Genomic DNA, 5,598 nt, shown 5'->3' on the forward strand with positions numbered 1-5,598 from the left:
GAGAAGTGCACGAGAATCATGGCAGAGCTCCACGAAGGAATATGCGGAAGCCACGTCGGGGGTCGAGCTCTGGCCGCGAGGACTCTCCGTGCAGGTTACTACTGGCCATCGATGAGAGAAGACTGCAAGAAGTACGCGCAGTGTTGCAAACAATGCCAACAGCACGCCGATTGGCACAAGGCGCCTCCTGAGGAGTTGAAGTCGATTTACAGCCCTTGGCCGTTTCACACTTGGGGAATCGACATCCTGGGACCTTTCCCGCTGGCGATCAGGCAGATGAAGTACTTGGTGGTGGCGATTGAGTATTTCACCAAGTGGATCGAAGCAGAACCAGTGGCCCAGATCACCGCACACAAGATCGAAGGTTTCGTGTGGAAGAACATTGTGTGCCGGTTTGGTGTGCCCAAGCGCCTGGTGTCGGACAATGGGACTCAGTTTGCAAGCCACCTGTTGAAGAAGCTGTGCGAAGGGGTGGGAATTCAACAAGTGTTTGTATCCGCCGAGCACCCTCAGACAAATGGCCAAGTAGAGTCAGCTAATCGGGTGTTGCTAAGAGGTTTGAAGAGAAGGCTAGAGAAAGCCAAAGGAAGCTGGGCTGAGGAGGTACCCCGCATAGTCTGGGCGTACCACACCACTGAGCAGTCAGGAACCCATGAGACCCCGTTCAGCTTGGTCTATGGATACGCAATGATTCCAGTGGAGATCCAGGAGAGCTCGCCGAGATTCCAGAACTTCGTAGAGGAAGACTCGAATGAAGAGAGAAGGCTGAACCTGGATCTACTGGATGAGGTCAGGGAAGAGGCGAGGTTGAAGGCTGAAGCCGTGAAGAGAAGGGTTGAACGAAGATACAACTCGAAGGTGATGCCAAGGCAGTTTAGAGAAGGCGACTTGGTGATGAGGAAGGCCCACCAGTACGAGATGGAGAATAAACTGTCACCCAAGTGGACTGGACCGTTCAGAATAACCGAGGCGCTCGGGAACGGCGCCTACCGCTTAGAGACGCTGGAAGGAGGGGCGATTCCTCGCACCTAGAACGCCACGCACCTCAAGTTATATTACAGTTGAGAACTTTGTAAGTAAAGATAAACACGAAGTTACATTACAATGTCTCTGTTAAAACAGTTTGAAGGGGGCACTCTTTTTTCCCTAAGGAGGGTTTTTAACGAGGCCACCCAATAAAGAGAAGTTTTTCAAAAGTTTAAGTTGTTTCAGATTGCATGCCTGTTGTTTTCAGAAAGTTTTGAAGAAAGACTTTGTCACTTATACGTGACTTAAGGCAAGTTAAAGATATATTGCATGCTTTATAAAAAGTTTTAAGTCCTCACCGTCTTTCGGCGATCGGAGGCACCAGTTAAAGTTTTAAGTCCTCATCGTCTTTCGGCGATCGGAGGCACCAGTTAAAAGACCTCAACGCCCTCGCGCGTTCTGAGGCGAGATAAAGACCTCCTCGCCGTCGAGCGAGTGCAGGCGAGGAAGAGCGAAAAGTCCTCAGTGTTTCTGGGGGCGAGAAGATGTGACCCCTGGAGCAATGTAGAGGTGCTAGTGAAAAGTCCTCAGTGTTTCTGGGGGCGAGAAGATGTAACCCCTGGGGCAATGTAGAGGCACCAGTGAAAAGTCCTCAATGTTTCTGGGGGCGAGAAGATGTAACCCCCGGGGCAATGTAGAGGCAAGTTAAAGACCTTCTCGCCTATGAGCGAGTTCAGGCAAGTTAAAGACCTTCTCGCCTATGAGCGAGTTCAGGCGAGTTAAAGACCTTCTCGCCTATGAGCGAGTTCAGGCAAGATAAAATCCTTCTCGTCTCGAACGAGTTCAGGTATGGTGTAGAGGGCGGAAGAAGTTTGGAAGGTGGCTAAGGTAGGTTCGCAGAGAGCGCCTAGCCACCCGGTCTCTTGTTCTGAAGCTCAAGGAGGTAGAGAAGGATCCGAAAGGCGCCTCTACCCCCAGATAAAAGAACAATGGCCAAGGCAGGAAGCCAGGAAAAAGCTGATATCGCCAAGTGAGTCTTTGGCGACCAGAAAAAGTTCAAGCAGTGGCGAGAAAGTTAAAGTCCCGTTTTGATGAAGCAAATCGGGTGAAGTGATGTTTTAAGCCAGCGGTTGAGTTAAAGTTCGTCGTTTGAAGAATGGTTTTACGCTGAAGCTCATTACATTGAGATTACAAGTTGTTAAAATGGTTGTTATTCGAAGTTGAAGTGGTTCGAAGCAGTTAAGTATAAGATCGTGCCTACGAAATCGCTAAGTCATTTCTTTGAAGTAAATTGCGCAAGGAAAGTTAAAGCAGTTAAAGAAGTTACAAGAAGAAATGCAAAGGTCTTGACATTAAGTAAATATCAGTTCGGGGTACATAAACCGAAAAAGAAAAAAGTTCATTACAAAATACAAAGAGAAAGCATAAAGGTAGTGGATGGAGGAAATTGATTAATCTTCAGCGGGAACCACCTTCCCATCCACCACCTCGTTGTTCAGGGACACCATGCTAAGATCCAGATCGGGGAACAAGCAGGCGAACTGTTCCCGTGCGGCCTCGAATCCAGCAGCCAGAATTTGGGCGGAACTCAGATTAAGTTCTTCAATCTGTTTCTTTAGCTCCTCAGTTTGTTCCTTCAGCCCCTTGTTCTGCTGCTCCAGCTCTCAGCTTGTTTCTTGAATTTTTCAATGGTTTCTTGAGCTTGAAGAAGGTCTTCAGCAACCTTCTTGGATTCAGCCTGCACCTAGCCCAGTTCAACAGTGATTTTCCCCTTCTCTGTGTTGGCTTCAGCAAGTTTCGCCATGGTGTCGTCCCTCTCTTTTTCCACCTTTCCCAGGAAGATCTCCCGATCAGCTGACCTTTGCTCCAGTTTTTTCACCTTAGCGGCGTCAGTTTTTATTAAGGCCTCTAGGTCAGCCACCTTAACGCGATAAGGCACAATCTTGCTCTCCAGCTCAATTTTCTCTTGAGCCAGAAGCTGCACCTTGTGGCGTAGATCGGTGGCCTCCTTGCGCGCCAACCGGAGCTCGGTGCTCATCGCATCTTCTACTCGGGAGTGTTCAATCTCCGCGAGTGTCAGATTGAAGGACAACTTCTCCACCTCAACCCTCATAGTGCTATTCTCAGTTCGAAGGTTGAAGAGGTCATCCTGGAGCTTCCTGGTGGAGCTCTCCACAGCTCTAGAGATAATGGTGGGGAAGTCTTCTGCCATCATCTTCAGTTTAGCAGAGAAAGGCTCCCACATCCTCTTAACCTCAATAGAGAGACCTGCCTGTGGAGGCGCCGGGTGGGCCTGTTGTTGGCTCTCGCCGCCACCTTCTTGAATTGGTGCTTCAGCGGGTGCTTCTTGGCGTGGTGGCGACGTCGGGGATTCAGTAATCAGAATGGGAGAGTTATGGGCAACCTCATTCCCGGTTGGAGCAACGTCTACCTCAACCCCGACTGGAGCAACGTCTGCGGCTGAGGCATTTGAAGGAGGACCCCCTCCAGCTGATACATACGGCGTGGAGGCGCTCGGGGGGTCCTCCATGAAGTTTGGCTCGGGGGCCTCAACCGCAGGTGGCGCAGACGCCAATGGAATTGCTTGGACTGGTGAGGCAGGAGCTGGCGGAGGAGGCAACGTTGGAGGTGGAGCAGGCGTGGATGGCGGTGTTGATGTTGGAAGAGGGGGTGGAGCAGGTGGTGAAGAAGGTGCCACCCTCTTCCTCTTCGTGACGAGGCCATCTTCAGTTGCCTCGTCGTCTTCCTCCTCCTCCTCGTGGACTACTTGGGGGGCTTTCCTCTTGGGTCTCCTGAGGACAAGCTTTTGGCGTTGGTTGGCGGGTTGGACATCGGGAGGAGTTGGGCCTTTTGGTGGCGATCTGCCCTGAGCAGCGGCGATCTCCACCACAGAGTTTGGCACGGTTTGGGAACCCGATGCCAACCCATGGGTTCGAGCAAGCTTCCTCAGTTCAGTGAGCTTGCCCTGGCCCAACATATTATCTGCATAGAGCAAAAATGCATGGCTTAGCTCAGAGAGAAAATAAATGCATAAGGCAGTATGCAGCAAAGCAGATAAATGGTACAGAGAAATAAAACCAAAGTCTTGCGCACAACGCACAAGACGCCCAGAAATAGTTAACAGAGGTAAGGTTAGAATAAAGACTTAGACGTTCTAACCTATGCGAATTTCGAGTTGGTCCTCGAAGAATTCGAAGCAGATGAGCGTGGTGGTGAGGAAGGTGATGTTGGCATCTGCCACGCTCTTCCAAAAGAAGCAAAGGTCTCTGTCCAAGGCACCCATGCTATCAGGACTTCTTGGCCTCCTGAAGCTGCTCTTGGACTCTTTGTTCCCCTTGTTTACCCAGTACAAGGGGAAACCGTCGAGCAACGACGCGTCTTTGTCATTGGGACGCACCTGGACGAATTTGCCCTTCTAGTCTTTATAGGATTGCTGGAAGATGGAGAGGATCGACCTCCCAGCAATCCCACTCAAGCTTACCCACAGGCGGTCTCCTGGGTGCTTGGCTTCGAAGAGAAATAAGAAGACATCCACAGATGCTGGCAACCCCAGGTGGTCGCACATGACTTGGAACGCTCGCACGAACGCCCAGCTGTTGGGATGGAGCTGGGCGGCGGCGATGTTGAGCTCGGTGAGAAGCTCCCTCTCAAAGCGAGTGAAGGGAAACCTGAGTTTCACCTTCTTGAACAAGGTTGTGTAAACGAAGCAGAAGGGTCCACCGTTGTTTGCCTTGTCGTCAGCGCAAACTGGCAGGTCGGCGGGGCAAGGCAGCACTGTCATCTTTTCGTCGTGCTCCTTATGGAATGATTGGTGAGGCTCATCCCCTTTCTTTGGTCACAGAACTGCCCCCGCAGAATTTACAGAAGACGTTTCCCTCAACAAAGTCGAGGTGGCCCAGGGGTACAGTTTTTTGAAGTCTTGGGAGGGAACAGAGGCACCTCCGGCAACGGGTGGAGTGGCCTGAGCCAAGTTGGGGTGGGAGGGTGCAGGCCTCTCAGCCTGAGAAGACGAAGCGCCACGTACTCGCGGTGGGTCGTGTGCTTGTGAAGAGGGGTTTCGTGATGAAGGAGGAGGATTTGGGGTGATCTTTGAGCGAGTCATTGCGAAAGCTGCAGAGGAAAAAGAAAAGGAAAAATGATCAGGGTTCGCAGAGGCTGACTCGATCATGAGGAAAGGGTAAAAAACGAACGAACGCAGGTTCGTTGTGACGCTGACAGAGCCCTAAGTTACGAGAAAGGAGAAATGGAGAAAACAACCCACAACGTATGCACCAGACAGTTAAAGGATGATGCGAATCGGTTAAAATGCAGGAAAAATCAGCAGAAGAAGGAAAGGAAGTACCTTTTGATGATCGGAAGAGTGATGGAAGGAGTTGGTGATTCGGGAAGTTGAGGAACGTCGAGAGCTTTTTTGCATAAGAGAGTTGGAGCGTTTGAGAATACGAAGAAAGTGATGGAACAGTGGAGCGAAAATGGGTTTAAGGGTTTTTCGAAATGGGTTTGGGAAGCGCAAACGTTAACTGAAGGTAACCGTTGATGTAGCCACGTGTCGAACGATGGGGAATGTTTGGTGGAGCGTCAGAGGAGTAGAAAGTGCAACCGCTTGGAATTCTGCGCCAGTGCCACGTGGAT

This window comes from Phaseolus vulgaris, chromosome 3 (assembly GCF_000499845.2).
Source record: "Phaseolus vulgaris cultivar G19833 chromosome 3, P. vulgaris v2.0, whole genome shotgun sequence".
Taxonomy (NCBI): Eukaryota; Viridiplantae; Streptophyta; class Magnoliopsida; order Fabales; family Fabaceae; genus Phaseolus; species Phaseolus vulgaris.